The sequence below is a fragment of the Humulus lupulus genome, chromosome 8, assembly GCF_963169125.1.
Source record: "Humulus lupulus chromosome 8, drHumLupu1.1, whole genome shotgun sequence".
NCBI classification, from domain to species: Eukaryota; Viridiplantae; Streptophyta; class Magnoliopsida; order Rosales; family Cannabaceae; genus Humulus; species Humulus lupulus.
The window spans coordinates 116,963,364-116,981,943 of NC_084800.1; positions in this window are offsets into that span (position 1 = coordinate 116,963,364).

Below are 18,580 nucleotides of genomic sequence, written 5' to 3' on the forward strand. Positions count from 1 at the left end.
ATAAAATGAGTAATACTAGGTTAAACTATAGGTATACAACAAACCAAACTTATCCATGTGGACAAAAATTCTTGGACAATTCAGAGATTCGTATTTAGGAGTCCTTACTGACTCAACTTCTCTGAACGGGCCTATGGCTTTTTGTGATTAGAAATAATAAAAAAATAACAATTATCACATTGTTATAATAACTATCCTATCATGTATTTGGTAATAATTTCTTATTACCAAACAGCAAATACAAAAGGAAAATTTTATGTCATTTTATAATGTCTTATGATAATTTATGAAATCCACATCAGAACATGATATCTTATTTAATCTTATCCTGACACCTACCCCCAACCTTGACCTCGACCCCTATACCGACCCATGACCCCAGACCCCCGACCCTATCCTGACCCATGACCCATATCTCGACCAATGAACCCCGACCCTGCCCCTACAACCGACCCCAACCCCGACCCATGACCTTAGACCCTCGACCCTATCCCGATGCATGACCCATATGCTGACTCCCAACCTGTAACGCCTTGGTTACCCCAGAACAGTTACGGTGAACAGTGAACCGGAAATTTGACTCGCTACTCGAGTCCTTTGGCTAAAAATGTGATCTAGGTACTATTAACAGGTTAAGGTGAAAAACCAGTAAAAAGGATAGGGTACATTTCATTAAGTAAATAAACTGCTCATGAGCCTTAAAAATGTTTACAAGTAGTTTGTAATACAAAAGAGTTGCTACAGTTCCAAATATACAATCCCCGCCGGCCTAAGCGGAAAAAATAGGGTAAACCCCTAGTCCCTCTGAGAACTCCTTGACCGTGGCGGTCAAGCGGCCCTGTATGTACATCACATCGCCCAAGCTCCCCACTCAAGGCTGGCCAAGCTTTTCCTTTCCTTTACCTGCACCACATAGCACCCATGAGCCAAGGTCCAGCAAGAAAACATAATAAAACATGATGTAATATCAACAACGATCATAATAACCATTCAGGACTATCAGTCCAGCAAATAGGTGAAAATAGCTAAAAGTCACAATAATGAGCATCGCTCCCTCTAGCCATGTGACGATAGTCACCAGGGCTTAACTGATAGGTGATTTCTTTCATAAGCTTATTCAGGACAGGTGCATGGTGATTGGTCACCAACATAACCTTCCTCACGACTCTAGGGTCGAAACTATGGACAACGTCCCTTAGCCACGTGACAAACGATCACCGGGGTCATACACCTTGGCTATAGTCATTTGGTCGTAGACCAGGCAAGCGCTTATAAGTTCTTCGACCTTAGGGTCGGTCCCACATTAATGCCATAGAGCCATTCAATGCGTGATCATCGACTTTAGAGTCGATCCCTGACTAGTCAGTGTCTCAAGCAGGTAATCAGCATTCACTAGCATTTAACATGCAATCCATGTCCACATAAATCAACCAACATGCATCAATATCAAACCATGCATGTCATATACCTATACAGGGTGCAACTATATTCATACACTGTTTTCTTACCTCTGGTTCGAGTGAGAATTATTATATGAACGACCCCTGAGAACGATCAACCTTTAAATTCCTTGACGGTCACCTGGTCATAACCAAAATATAGGATTCATCAATAAAAATGATAACCGAGGGTTCCTAAACCAAGATCTAGCCTCCGGGACATCAAACATAAGTCAACTAGGCACTAGGTTCAACCCCGAGGCCTAAGGTTTGAATCCCCAAGCTAAAAACATGCTTTTGGCTAAATCTGCCCTGATGGGCCGCGGCTCACCCTCCTGACAGGGCCATTTTCACATTTTAAGCCATCATAGGCCGCGGCACGCCATAGACAGGTCGCGGCTCATTACGCAAAACAGCCAAAAACCAGCACGCACCAGCCAACTCTCCCCTGCGTTTTCCCTTGGAACCAACCCTTCAAACCAACTCCAAACCTCCTCCAAACACTCAATTAAACCCCCAAATAACACCCATAGCTCACCCTCATCAAACCCCAATAAAAACAACACAAAAACCCCCCTTTGATTCTCACTTCCCACATCAAAAACCATGAATTGAAAAATAAAATGAAAAACAGAGCATGTATAAAAACCAGTGGCTAAAGCTCACCTTGGAACCGGTTTTGGACCTCCTTCACAAGCTAAATCAAGTCTCCAATCCAGCCCTTAAGTTTCCCTAGCTTGAATTCCCACCAAGAACTCAAAACTCTCAAAGGAAAAGTGAAGAAGATGATGTACGGGAAAGGAAGAAGCAAACCCCTGTTTTTGTTCTGTTTATTCCACCACCTTCTACAGCCACTTAAGTCTCATATATCCACCTCTAAAATGACCAAAATACCCTTGTGCCATCCAAAGCCTCTTAAACCAACTCAAGAGAAAAATAGGTACATTCTGCTAAACCCGTTAATCATAATTAATGCTTCCCAATTCCCGCTAATCTCAATATCCTCAAACACCAATAGTTTATATCCCGTTACCCTAAAATCCCCGGTAACGCTATAATCATTAATAACACCCCGAGACTCACCCCGAGCCCCGAGCTCAAACCTGTTATGACCAAACCGATAAATCACGTTTAAAGATTGTCTCATGTCGAAATACTCGAACCAATCCACATTATAATGTGGTCTCACAATATATCATTAACGCACATATAAATATACAATTTTAACTTCAACGGGCCAAATTACCAAAACACCCCTGTAAACAAATGTGGACTCACATGCATGCATTTAACATCATATTATAATATAATTATCATAAACATGCATAAACACACTTAATGGCATAATTAAACAGTTATTGCCCTCCCGGCCTACTAATCCAGCCATTAACCATAATAGGGAATCCGGGGCATTACAACTATCCCCTCCTTACAGAAATTTCGTCCTCGAGATTTACCTGAATAGCTCGGGATACTGACTCTGCATATCAGACTCCAGCTCCCAGGTCGCCTCCTCGACCTTGCTGTTCCTCCACAATACCTTAACCAAAGGTATTGTCTTTTTTCTGAGGACTTTATCCTTCTGATCAAGTATCTGAACAGGCTGTTCCTCAAAGGAGAGCTCTGGCTCAAGCTCCAGATCTTCATAACTCAAAACATGTCTCTCATTAGACACATACCTCCGAAGAGCGGATACATGGAATACATTATGCACGGCCGATAACGCCGGAGGCAAAGCTAGGCTGTAATCCACTTGACCAATCCTCTCCAGGATCTTAAATGGACCTACAAACCTGGGACTCAGTTTGCCTTTCTTTCCAAAGCTTCTCACCCCTTTCCATGGAGAGACTCTAAGGAAGACATAGTCTCCTACCTGGAACTCCACGTTCCTGCGTTTGGGATCTGCATAGCTCTTCTGTCTACTCTGGGAAGTAAGCATCCGAGCTCTAATCTTTTCAATAGCTTCACTAGTCCTTTGAACTGCCTCAGGACCTAAGTATCTCCTTTCACCTGTCTCATCCTAATGAATGGGAGACCTACACTTCCTACCATACAGTGTCTCATAAGGTGCAACACCAATGGTAGACTGGTAACTGTTATTATAGGAGAATTATATCAAAGGCAGATACTTACTCCATGACCCACCAAAGTCCAGCACACATGCCCGCAGCATGTCCTCCAATATCTGGATCATCCTCTCAAATTGCCCATCTGTCTAAGGATGATAAGTTGTACCGAACTTCAGTTGTGTACCCATGGATGTCTGTAAACTCTTCCAGAACTTGGAAGTGAATGTAGGGTCTCGATCTGACACGATCGACCTAGGATCTCCATGGAGGCGCACGATCTCTCTCACATAGAGATCTGCATACTGGTCAACAGTATAAGTAGTCCTCACTGGTAGAAAGTGAGCTGACTTGGTATAGCGATCCACTATCACCCAAATGGAATCATGCTGACCAACTGTCCTAGGCAAGCCCACCACAAAATCCATTGTGATGTCTTCCCACTTCCACTCTGGAATATCCAGAGGCTGGAATAACCCTGCCGGCCTCTGATGCTCAGCCTTAACCTGCTGACACGTCAAGCACTTAGCCACATACTCTACTACATCTCTCTTCATCCCTGACCACCAATACACTGATTTTACATCCTGGTACATCTTCGTGGTGCCTAGATGCAAAGAGTAAGGTGTAGTATGAGATTCATCCAGAATCTCCCGCCTCAACGCAGTGTCGAACGGAACACATATCCGCCCCTTGTATCTCAACAACCCCAAATCAGACACTGTATAATCCCTGGATGCTCCAGCCAAGACATCCTCTCTAATCTTGATCAGCTGTGGATCACCCAACTGACCCTCTTTAATCCTCTATAACAGCGTAGACTGTAGCATAATATTGGCCAACTGGCCCACCAGCAACTCTATACCAGCTCTGGTCATATCATCAGCTAACTCCCTGGCTATCAGCCTAATACCATGAATCTGTCCCGGACCCTTCTGGCTTAAAGCATCTGCTACCACGTTGGCTTACCCGGGGTGATACAGAATCTCACAATCATAATCTTTCACTAATTCCAGCCAACGCCTTTGCCTCATGTTCAAGTCCTTCTGGGTGAAGAAGTACTTCAGGCTCTTATGGTCTGTATAAATCTCACACTTCTCTCCATAGAGATAGTGCCTCCATATCTTTAAAGCAAAAACCACAGCTGCTAACTCCAAATCATGGGTAGGATACCTCTTCTCATACTCCTTCAGTTGACGAGAAGCATAAGCTATTACTCTCTCTGTTTGCATCAAAGCATAACCCAAACCCTGATGAGAAGCATCACAGTATATCACAAACTTCTCCTGGTCTGTAGGAAGACTCAAAACTGGAGCTGTAATCAACCTCTGTTTCAACTCCTGGAGGCTGTTCTCACACTTGTCTGACCATACAAACTTCTAACCCTTGCGTGTCAGCTCAGTCAACGAAGTAGTAATCTTTGAGAACCCCTCCACAAAACGCCTGTAATGCCCTGCCAATCCAAGGAAACTTCTAACCTCAGAAGCATTCTTTGGCCTTGGCCAATCTCTGACCGCTTCAATCTTCGATGGATCTACTTTAATCCCCTCCTTACTGACAATGTGCCCAAGGAAGGACACCTGAGACAACCAGAATTCACACTTCTTGAACTTTGCAAACAATCTGTGTTCTCTCAACCTCTGCAGAACCAACCTCAGATGATGCTCATGCTCTAACTCAGTCTGAGAATATACCAGAATATCATCGATAAAGACGATCACAAACTGGTCTAAATAATCCTTGAACACCCTGTTCATCATATCCATGAAAGCGGCAGGGGCATTAGTCAACCCGAATGACATAACTAGAAACTCACAATGCCCATACCTAGTGCAAAAAGAAGTCTTCGTTATGTCTCCCTCCTTGACCCTCAACTGATGATAACCAGAACGAAGGTCGATCTTAGAGAATACCGTCTTACCCTGCAATTGATCAAAAAGATCGTCTATCCTTGGCAAAGGATACCGGTTCTTAATTGTCAGCTTATTCAGTTCTCTGTAATCTATACACATCCTTAGAGAACCATCTTTCTTCTTCACAAACAGAACTGGCGCACCCCAAGGTGAAAAGCTAGGTCTTATAAAACCCAAATCCAACAGCTCTTGCAGCAGTACCTTTAATTCTTTTAACTCAGCTGGGGCCATTATGTATGGTGCTCTGGACACTGGCTCCGTCCCTAGGGCCAGTTCTATAACGAACTCAATCTCTCTATGTGGTGGCAACCCTGGCAGATCCTCTGGAAACACATCCAGAAACTCACATACAAGTCTGGTATCCTCTGGTCTCACTGGCATGACCTGGGTGGTATCAACCACACTGGCTAAGAATCCAATGCAACCCCCTTGCAATAAATCCCTAGCCCTCAATGTTGAAATCATAGGAATACGGGGTCCATGCACAGTACCAACAAATACAAAAGGATCCTCACCCACAGGCTCAAAGGTGACCATCTTCCTTCTGCAGTCAATGGTTGCCCCATACTTGGCTAACCAGTCCATACCCAGTATCATATCAAAGTCAGTCATAACAAACTCTATAAGATCCACTGACAACTCTCTGCCCTCTACTATCACTGGCAAAGATCTGACCCACCTTCTAGATACAACCAGCTCCCCAGTGGGTAGCAAAGTACCAAACCCCACAGCATAGAAATCACAAGGTCTACACAACCTATCAATAACACTACTAGCAACAAAGGAATGTGTAGCACCAGAGTCAATCAAGACATTATAAGCAGTTCCTGCACTAAGAAGCTGACCTGTAACAACTGAGGGGGAAGCCTCAGCCTCTGCCTGAGTCAATGCAAACACTCGCGCTGGGGTCGAGCTGTTTGCCTTCCTGGGCTCTTCTTTTCTTGCCTTAGGGCAATCCTTTTTTAGATGACCCACTGCTCCACAAGAGAAGCAGGCCCTTGCTTTACACTCTCCCAAGTGATGCCTCTTGCATCTAGGACACTCGAGATAGGATTTCCAGGCTTCACTGCCCCCAGGACGACCTATTGTAATACCACGAGGTCTCCTGTCAGGACCTGGAACTGGGAAGGTATCAGGAACCTTCCTCTTCTGATCACTAGGGCCAACACCCCTACCAGAACCCACAAATGGAGGACCTGGCCTCCTGAAATCCCTTCTGGCAGCATTTTCACGCCAGATCTTAATCTCTGCAGTTTCAGCTGTAAGTGCCTTCTCCACCACCTGTGCATAAGTAGTCATTCCTGCCACAGTGGTGATGCTCACATCTCGGGCTAACCTGGGCTGTAGCCCCTGTAAGAAATGCTCTCTCCTGGTCCCATCAGTGGGCACCAACTCCTTGGCAAACTTTGCCAAATGGTCAAACCTTAAGGCATACTCGGTTACTAATAAGTTTCCCTGAAGTAGCCTCATAAATTCATCAGCCTTCGCCGCTCTATAGCATCATTATAGTACTTTTCATTGAACAAGGTCTGAAATTCCTCCCAACTCAGGAGATTAACATCCTTGGTCTGGCCGACCACTTCCCACCAAATTCGGGCATCTTCCCGAAACATATAGGCTGCACAGGCCACCCTCTCAGTACCAACTACCTTCATAAAGTCAAGAACAGTGGTAATCATGCTCATCCATTGTTCAACTTTGGTGGGATCAGCACTGCCTTCAAACACAGGAGGTTGCTGTTTTCTGAAACGCTCATAAAGAGGTTCCAATCTGTTTTCAACCCCAGGCAGTGGCCCAATAACTGGCACCGACACAGAAGGTGCCTCTACAACACTGGCCACCACAGGCACTTGCTGCTGTCTTAGGAGACGAAGCTCCTCTCCCTGTTTTATCACTGTAGCCTGCAGATCATTAAACATCTACTGCCAGTTTGCAGGTGCTGGCTGTGGAACCTGAGATTGGTCATTCACTTGACCCTGACTATTGTCATTATTCTGACCCTGACCACTCTGGCCAGCTGAGGTGCCTGTCTATTCTGGGTTCATTCTGTCACTGATACCTTACTGAAACAATAATCAATACGGCCAGTTAGGTAGTAATAACTAAACCTCTTGCCGCCTTACGATCCAAGAACAAACAGATAATAATCACATTCCACAGTCATTCAATATCCACAATCAGATACATGTTCATGGCATTCAACACTTAGCATGTATCACATAATAACTTATAAACAACCATACTAATAAGCAGGTGCCAGCAATCTCAGTACTATTCAGTACACATTTGCTGAAGATATAGTATTTCAAGGCACAGGCTCAGCATAATATCTCATGCACGCAGGTAAAACATATATATCACGTTTAAACAATTATACATGTAACCACGTCAAAAGTTACCAAACCATGAGTCGGGCTTGTCTTCCGTGATGTGTGCACATACCCAGCCAGTCTACAGGAACCCTAACCTTGGCATTGCTCTGATACCAAGTTGTAACACCCTGGTTACCCCAGAATAGTTACGGTGAACAGTGAACCAGAAATTTGACTCGCTACCTGAGTCCTTTGGCTAAAAACGTGATCTAGGTACTATTAGCAGGTTAAGGTGAAAAACCAGTAAAAAGAAAAGGGTACATTTCATTAAGTAAATAAACTTCTCATGAGCCTTTTAAAATGTTTACAAGTAGTTTGTAATACAAAAGAGTCTCTACAGTTCCAAATATACAATCCCCGCCGGCCTAAGCGGCAAAAATAAGGTAAACCCCTAGTCCCTCTGAGAACTCCTTGACCGTGGCGGTCAAGCGGCCCTGTATGTACATCACATCGCCCAAGCTCCCTACTCAAGGCTGGCCAAGCTTTTCCTTTCCTTTACCTGCACCACATAGCACCCATGAGCCAAGGCCCAGCAAGAAAACATAATAAAACATGATGTAATATCAACAACGATCATAATAACCATTCAGGACTATCAGTCCAGCAAATAGGTGACAATAGCCAAAAGTCACAATAATGAGCATCGCTCCCTCTAGCCATGTGACGATAGGGTAACCAGGGCTTAACTGATAGGTGATTTCTTTCATAAGCTTGTTCAGGACAGGTGCATGGTGATTGGTCACCAACATAACCTTCCTCACGACTCTAGGGTCGAAACTATGGACAACGTCCCTTAGCCACGTGACAAACGGTCACCGGGGTCATACACCTTGGCTATAGTCATCTGGTCGTAGACCAGGCAAGCGCTTATAAGTTCTTTGACCTTAGGGTCGGTCCCGCATTAATGCCATAGAGCCATTCAATGCGTGATCATCGCCTTTAGAGTCGGTCCCTGACTAGTCAGTGTCTCAAGCAGGTAATCATCATTCACTAGAATTTAACATGCAATCCATGTCCACATAAATAAACCAGCATGCCTCAATATCAAACCTGCATGTCATATACCTATACAAGGTGCAACTGTATTCATACACTGTTTTCTTACCTCTGGTTCGAGTGAGAATTATTATATGAACGACCCCTGAGAACGATCAACCTTTAAATTCCTTGACGGTCACCTGGTCATAACCAAAATATAGGATTCATCAATAAAAATGATAACTGAGGGTTCCTAAACCAAAATCTAGCCTCCGGGACATCAAACATAAGTCAACTAGGCACTAGGTTCAACCCCGAGGCCTAAGGTTTGAATCCCCAAGCTAAAAACATGCTTTTGGCTAAATCTGCCCTGATGGGCCGCGGCTCACCCTCCTGACAGGGCCATTTTCACATTTTAAGCCATCATAGGCCGTGGCACGCCATAGACAGGCCGCGGCTCATTACGCAAAACAGCCAAAAACCAGCACGCACCAGCCAACTCTCCCCTGCGTTTTCCCTTGGAACCAACCCTTCAAACCAACTCCAAACCTCCTCCAAACACTCAATTAAACCCCAAAATAACACCCATAGCTCACCCTCATCAAACCCCAATCAAAACAACAGAAAACCCCCCCTTTGATTCTGACTTCCCACATCAAAAACCATGAATTGAAAACTAAAATGAAAAATAGAGCAAGTATAAAAACCATTGGCTAAAGCTCACCTTGGAACCAGATTTGGACCTCCCTCACAAGCTAAATCAAGTCTCCAATCCAGCCCTTAAGTTTCCCTAGCTTGAATTCCCACCAAGAACTCAAAACTCTCAAAGGAAAAGTGAAGAAGATGATGTACGGGAAAGGAAGAAGCAAACCCCTGTTTTTGTTCTGTTTATTCCACCACCTTCTACAGCCACTTAAGTCTCATATATCCACTCCTAAAATGACCAAAATACCCTTGTGCCATCCAAAGCCTCTTAAACCAACTCAAGAGCAAAATAGGCACATTTCGCTAAACCCGTTAATCATAATTAATGCTTCCCAATTCCCGCTAATCTCAATATCCTCAAACACCAATAGTTTATATCCTGTTACCCTAAAATCCCCGGTAACGCTATAATCATTAATAACACCCCGAGACTCACCCCGAGCCCCGAGCTCAAACCTGTTATGACCAAACCGATAAATCATGTTTAAAGATCGTCTCATGTCGAAATACTCGAACCAATCCACATTATAATGTGGTCTCACAATATATCATTAACGCACATATAAATATACAATTATACCCTCAATGGGCCAAATTACCAAAACACCCCTGTAAACAAATGTGGACTCACATGCATGCATTTAACATCATATTATAATATAATTCTCATAAACATGCATAAACACACTTAATGGCATAATTAAACAGTCATGGCTTTCCCGGGAAGTGTGCGAGTGAGGACAAAGCACGCTGAAAAGACTTGTCTTGGTTTGTAGGGCTAGTCGTCATTCCAGAACGCAGCCATAGTGATGTGGGGCGTCACACAACCCCTATCTCGACTCTGAACTCTATCAACGACCCCGATCCTGACCCTCGACCCATAACCCAAGACCTGACCCCGACCCCGCCCCTACCAACAACCCCGACCTTATACCGACCCATGACCCTAGACCCCAAACCCAATCCAGACCCATGACCCTTATCCTGACCCTCCATCCTTATCCCAACCCCGAGCCTTACCAAAGACCTCGACTCCTAACCCATGACCTCGTCCTTGATCCCTACCAACGCCCCGATCTCCAAACCCTACAAACCCTCACCTTATGCTGACCCTGACATCGACCCATACCCAAGACTGCAACCTGCATCTTTTACCCCGACCCCAACTTGCGACTCCTACCCCATCCCCAACCCCCATCCCTGACTCACAACCCTGACCCTGATCCACGACCCTCGACTCTCGTCCTACGACCTCAACCATTTAATTATTATAGATTATTACATAAATCTAAAAAAATAAATTAGGCAAAATCTCCCCAATACTAATGTCCTAGCAATCTGGGAATAGTGAATAAAAAATTCAAACAACACACAATAATTTTTTTTCTTATATCTTCGCAGCACACAAAAATTTCTCAAAACCTACTTCATTAATACAAACAAGTTCATAACACTATGTTATCATCGTAGCACACAATATATATCTCAGAACCTACTTCACTATGGATGAATATTTAGTTTATTCAAACTGCTCTAACAATCGTATTGTATAATAATATTAAAACAAGAAATACGAGACATGTCTCATGCAATTAACAATCCAAGAAAAATAACCATAATATTAATTTATAATATAATACTTCTATTCTCTTTTTGGTAATCAAATTTTAACAAATCATTTATTTATAAAAGTTAATTAATAAATTATCTAATTTTTAATTTAATTGTCAAATATTGTTGATTGGTTTTATTTATTATTTAATTTAGTCTTGTAACTCAACCAAAATTTTGACAACATAACGACAATGATCTAACCTACCCTAAATTTTACCAACCTGCACATGACACTCAGAAAATCTCTTAACATTTACAATATAACAAATACTATTTGTAAATAATCAAATAACACTAAATTATTCCAAAATTCTTATTAATTTCTATTAATTTTACATACAAACATAACTGTTTTTTTATTATTCACATTATTAAGCTAATGATGACACCAAATTACACAACTAACAAGATTCAAGCTCACATATTAAATACATATATATATATATATCCAATTTCAAATGTGAAATACACATACAATTTTTTTTATTAAAATGAATACACATACCAAGCCAAGAGAGAGATCCAATCGGTAGACACAAACCTAAGTTTTCTTTTTCACTGAAATTGATGAATACAAAAAAAAATCAATATATCTATATATAAAAACATGTAAAAATTAATACAAACATATACATATATATAAATTTCAGGATAACAAATAAATTGATAAGAACCACAAAAATAAATTACAAATAAAAAATAAAACCAGCAAATTTAAAAAACTAAAAGAAAATAAAAAATAAAAAAATAATAATAATTGAAAAAAATAGAAAAATAAAAACAAATAAAAAGAGAAATTAAAAAAAAATACACAAATACAAAAAAATCAGAAAAAAAAATTAAAAAAATTAAAAATAACATTAAATACATATATATATATCGATGGTAGTGGTGGTGGAGGTGGTAGATCGGTGTGGTTGTGGTGATGATGGTGGTGGAGGGGGCGGTATTACCATGAGAGAGAGAGAGAGAGAGAGAGAGAGAGAGGAAGAGAAAGAGAGAGAGAAAAAAAGGGGAAGAGAAGACAATGAGTAAGTTTTTTTTTTTCTTTCTCTGCGTTTTTTGGAGATGCATATTTTTTTTTCTTTCTATGCTTTTTGTAAGAGTGGGGCAAAGGAGAAAAATTAAATGGATAGGGTTAAAAAATATTAGGGGGGGGGGGGGGATAGTTTTTTCCCCAAAACTTAAACTAGTCAACTTTCTTGCTTGAATTTTTGCGTTAACAGGGGCGATGATTCTTAATACTAGGGGCGACAGGCACCCCTAATTATTTTTCCTTATATTAGGGGTGATTGACTATTTTTTGCCCCTAATAATAGGTTTATTAGGGACGATCATAATATTGTCACCCCTAAAACTCTATTTTCTGGTAGTGCTAATCAAATCAAGACCAAATCATATCTTCCTTAGATATTTTTCAAAACCTTGTATCAAGACCACATTCCTACTAGGGCATATTTGTATATTTTCATGCATGTTGGTGAGCTGTGGATGAGGCCACATTATTATGTGGATATGTTCGAGCTATTCGGCAAGAGACGATATTAGAATGCAAGTTGGCAGTTTGGTCATAACGGGATTAATTTGCCGGGATCGGGGTGAGTCTCGGGGTAATTTGATGCTTGGTACATTACCGGGAATTAGAGAGTAATGAGATATAATTTACTAATTATTTGAGAATATTGGGAATAATGGGAATTGGAGGACGTTAATTATAATTAACAGCATCGACGAGAAAGGACAATTTTTCCCTTGGGGCTGTTAAGGAAATAAATTAGGCTTGGGGCATTTTGGTCATTTGACCTTAGGATATGTTTAAAATAAGGAAGGTTGTAGAAGAAATAAGGCAAAACAAAGCCCTTTCCATCCTCTCCCATGATCATCTTTCTCTTATTTTCTCCTTTTTGATTTTTGAAGCTCAATTTGAGGATTTAAGATAGAAGATCAATGTTTGGAGCTTAGGACCTTAGTTCAACCATTGATGGGGGTTCATTTCAAAATTGAGGAAAGGTTTCAGCCTTTTTTTTTTCTTTTCTGGTTTGTTCTATTTTTATGGATAGTTTAAAGCTTGAAGTTTTGATTATAGAAGTGGCATGTGACATGCATGGTTATTGATGAAGCATGTTGAGTACTCTATATATTGACATTGATTGCATAGTAAATGCATAAAGACTTTGCTTATCTGTGTATGGTACTAACTTATTAGTCAGAGAACGACAATGGTGCTTAGTATTGATCCTGAAGCTGTGACTTATTAGTCAAGTTCATTAGTGATACTGAGCACTGGTCGTATGGTATTGGCATAAGAGTCAAGAATGACATTAATGTGTTTAACACAGGCCAAAATGATTAGTTCTAATCAACATGAGCATGCAATGCTTGACCGACCCCAACTTCGATGAAAACTAAAAGTGCTTGTCTAGTCTAGAGGCTAGTTAAGTATAGCTAGGGACAACAGGCTCAGGTGACTGTAATGTCACATGGGTTAGGGTGCGGAGCCCAAGTTCGTGACTCATTAGTCATTTATCTGACTAGGGTGCAAAGCAGAAGTGTGTGACTCATTAGTCACTTATCTGATTAGAGCTACAAGCCTCAACATGATTACAAGAATCATTATTGTTATTCACTTATCTGATTAGGGCTACAAACCCCATCATGATTACCAAAATCATGTATTGTTACTCACTTATCTGATTAGGGCTGCAGGCCCCATAATGATTACCATAATTATTTATTGATGTTACATATATGCAGTAATAAGTTTTCTTGCCGAGCCTTGGCTCACAGGTGCTATGTGGTGCAGGTAAACGGAAAGAAAAGCTCACCTAACCTTGAGTGGAGAGCTTAGGTGGCGATGTGTACATATGTGGCTGCTTGACCACCACAGCCATGGTATTTCTCAGAGGAACTAGGGGTTAACCCTATTTTTTCCACATAGGTTGGCAAGTTGTAATTTTTACACTATAATGACCATTTTGGATTGTAAATAACTTTGTTAACACTTTTATGGGCCCATGTACAGTGTTATGTTTTAAATAAAATATATTCATTCCTTTTGATCACGATTTTTCACCTTAGCCTATTAATAACACCCAGATGCATGTTTATAGCCAAATGACTCGTTTAGCGAGTTAAGCACTGTTTAAATCCACAGTAACAGTTTTGGAGTAACTAGGGCGTTACAAAGATGTAAAAACTTGGGTTGCTAGGAACTTAGGAGATTTAATTGTAAAGAAACCCAAGGAAATATATATATATACAGAAAAGAATATATGAATAAGAAAGAAGAAATATATATATATATAAATATATATATATAGTGAGCCGATTTTTTTTTTAGATTATGGTTTTTGATGGTGTAATATTGTTGTGGTTGCAGGGAAAATGGAATCAAATGGGTTGCGGATTTAGTTCTTTTGTTGTAGCAAAGTTTGGGTGTTGTTGTAGCAATTTTTTAGGAGAAATATGAGTATTTACTTTGTGCATTTTTATTGTAGAAAATTCAAAATGATGCTAGGAGCAAACTCTCTGACTTAGTTTTGCTGCAACAAAGTTCGAATAATGCTACAACATTATTTTTGGCCAAAGCTCTTTGACTTAGTTTTGCTGCAACAAATTTTGAATAATACTACAACATCATTTTTGGCCAAAGCTCTCTAACTTACTTTTGCTATAGGAAAGTTTGTGTAATGCTACAGCAAAGTTTTAATGGACAAGGAAAACTCTCTGACTTAACTTTGTTGCAACAAAATTTGTACAATGCTTCAACAAAGTTGTTAAAGCCCAAAGAAGATTGATTTGGGCCTAAATCTTCCAATTTCAGCCCTAACCTCTTTTAAAACCCTAATCCTATCATCATCTTCTCAAACTTTTCTTACCCAGCTGCCCCACCATTTCACCTCCACCTTGCACCACCCGAAGCTCCACCTCCACCTCCCACCCAACCCCACGGCACCACCACAACCCGACGGCTCATCTCTGACCACCCATCGCCATCCAAACCCACAAACCAGGCACGCCTCACCCCAAACCCAGCTCACCCTCCACCTAACTCTGACCCACGCCTCCCACGACTTCGCTCAACTCCAACCACACCCAGGCGACACAACCATGAGCCCACCTGAACCTGATGCACCTAACCACGACCCAAAACCACTAGTCATCTCACAAACTTACCTCTACCTTCCTCCACCAACTGCGAGACCCATTTGCACCCTAAACCACCGTGAACTAAAGCCCCACCACTCACCTCTGAGACCAGCCCCACCATCCATCACTCTCGATCTCTTTCTCGGTTCTCACTTGCCAAATCAAGATAAAGATTTCAGCAACAAGTTCCATCTCTTACTACGATAGCTCATTGGTTTGTTCTTCCTTCGATTTTCAAGAAATTTTTTCCAAAAGGGGCAGCGATAGTTCCTTCAAGGTATCTCATTGTTCTTGTTTTTATCACTTTGGAATTGAAATTCATTTTGGTTGTTGAATTTGTTGTTGAAGATTATGCTTAGAAATAAGCAAGTAGCACAGAAAAGGAAATTGATAGTGGCTAAGGAACAACCTATTGTTGAGAATTTCATATCCTTGAGGGCTGCCGAAAAATTCAAAAAAGTTGTTCAAAGAGATATTTGGTTAGAGAGAGCATCCTCGAATGTTGGCAATCCTAATTATGTGAGGACTGTGATTGAAAATCGAGGGTGGCATGAGTTCTGTAATCCATCTCGTGATGCTATTGTTCCTTTTGTGAAAGAATTCTATGCTAAATTTGGGTCATCAAAAACAAGACAAGTCACGGTATGGGGCAAGCAAGTTATTTTTTCGCCTCGAGACATCAATATGTTAGCAGGGTATGGAGACATTCCCCCTCAAAAATCGAATGAGAAAGTTGCCACTATGTTAGCAGAAGTGACCGTGGAGGTGGCACAATGGATTGTTTAAAAAAAATATAAAGCCCACACTATCTGCTGCACCGCTTTAAAGACTCCTGCTCAAGGGTGGAACCATTTCATCAAAACCAACATGTTGCCAACCACTCATGACACTATAGTTAGCAAAGATCAACTCATACTGCTTTTCAACATTTTGACTAGCCTATCCATTAATGTGGGGGAGGTAATTTCAAAGGAGATCATGGCTTTTGGTGATGTAAGGAATAAGGGACCATTATTTTTTCCCTCATTGATCACTGCATTGTGCCTCAAAGCGGGTGTGCCCTTAACTTTGGATGATAAAAGGCATCACTCTCCAGATTACATTGATGAACAAACAATTCGAATGGTTACCAAAGTCGTTTCCACTCTGAGATAGCAAGCCTTCACTTCTGCTCTCCCTCCATCATCTTAATTTATGCCACTCAACAATGCATGCTCAGTATGATGAATCACATGGAGGTCCAGTAGCATGCCTATTGGGGATATGTTCGCTAGCATGACAATGTCTTGCATCACTATTTCCATCCCATTGACCCTTTCCCAGAGCTCCCTGAGACCATCATGGAGCAGTAGGATGCACCTGAGCCTTCCCTACTAGTGCCTCTTCAGAGGAGGTGAATGAGGATAAGACGTAGAGGGAGTTTCTTTATTTTCCAGCCTTACTAACTATTTCTTATTCTGTTTCATATTGTGTTTTTCTATTTTTTTATTGTTTTTCTATTTGTTTTTATGCACTGAGGACATTGCACTCTCTTATGTTTGTTTTTATTCGGGGGCGGGGGGGATTTTTTTTAATTGCTATTTTGTTATCTTAATTTCTTTTATTTTCTTTAAGTTTTAGGTGTTGTTTAGGTGTGTTTTGTTTGAGTCTTGACTCTAGGTTGTAATGGAATCAATTCTTGTATTGGTTGTGCTTAAGTGTGGGGGTGACTCGATGATAAAATGTCAGAAAAATAAAATTACAATATTTGTTAACTCTTGTGTATTAGTAAGCCTTTAGTACTTAAGGTTTTTGGTGTTAATTCAACCATAGTGAGAGTGTGTCCCAAGTGAGTCTGCATAGTTTGACCATGAAACCGCTACACCTAAGATTAAACTAAGTATTCATAAAGATTTAAGTTTTTAGAATTGACTTGGTGATTACCTTGAGGCGAAATCCTAGGAGGCTTAGTGATTTAGAGAGGATTTAGGCAATTTTCATCAATCGTTTGAGCTTTGCAAGCCTACCTTGTAATTATTATCCCTAGGGACCCAACTTTGAGCTTATTGGCCTATTTTGTTCATGCATCCCTCACTTAATAGCCAATACCTTTTTAAATATCCCATTTTTATTTCTCACCAAAATTTAGACTTAGTTTGTCTTGGATATTATTTGAGATAAGTTTGGGGGGAAAGTGAAGAAAGAGTATCTTTGTTCTTGGGGGTATTCATAATATTTATACACTTATATGCTCAAATTTGTTAATTGTGTTTATGTTTTTGTTATCTTCAATGTTTTTATTTTAAGAATTTTATCTTCAATTAACTAAGTTGCCTTGTTTTCATTTTATTAAAAAAAACACAAAGAAAAAGAAAATTCAATTAAACAAAAGAGATATGTTTATATAGTTAATTGTAAATAATTAAGTTGTATGTAGTTGCATTGTAGCTATATTTGAGCTGATAAGTGTATTATTCATAGAAAAAAGGGAAGTGAGCACTTATGAGTGGGTTGGGGGGATTGAGTTCACTTGTAATGGGTAGAAGATAATGAATTCATTAGTTCCAAGGCAAGCTAGCTTTTAAGGTTTTAGCATACAAAATCCAACTTAATTCATACATTCAGCCTAGCGTACATTGCAACCATGTAAAGACCAATTGATATAAATCATTTTGCCTGGAGAAGGGTTATTGAGTTCAACATATGAAAGCATGAATTAAACTATAGGATTGTTGCTTCATTTAATCTAGGTAAGATGGGTTGATTGGGAAGAACTATTTGTGCACTATTTGGGAGCAAATTGAAAAATTGGTTGAATTAGCATCTTAATACTTGAGGAACTTGACTTGCAAATACACTTGACTTGTGATTTGAATCATTGATTTGAGAGTTTTATCCCCCTTTGATATGACCATTTCCAAGTTGATTCCAATCTTTTTGTTTTGTTTTGTGTCTTTGTGGTGTCAGTTGTGTCTCTTGTAGTTGTGTGGTATGCTTGTGTCTTTTTAAGTTGTGGAGTTGTGTGTTTATTGGATAGTACAGTGATCACTCGAGGATGAGCAATGGTTTAAGTTTGGGGGTGCGATAATTCTATATTTTGGAGTTATTAATTGAGCTTTTGAACTTAAAAATCATAGTGAAATAGAGTGTTTGTGTTCTTAGTGTGTGGTTTTAGTCAATTTGTCCTTTAATCTTGTTTGTTAATTTTAGTTTAATCAATGATGAATGTTGTTAAAAAATAATTGGATCAAGAATTAAAAAATGTGATGTCTATTTTGAAGGCCAAAAAGAAAGGATGTTTGGAAAGCTTGGTGGAAATGTGCAAAGAAGGCATCTTTGAGCTGAAACCCTAAAACTTTGGTGTA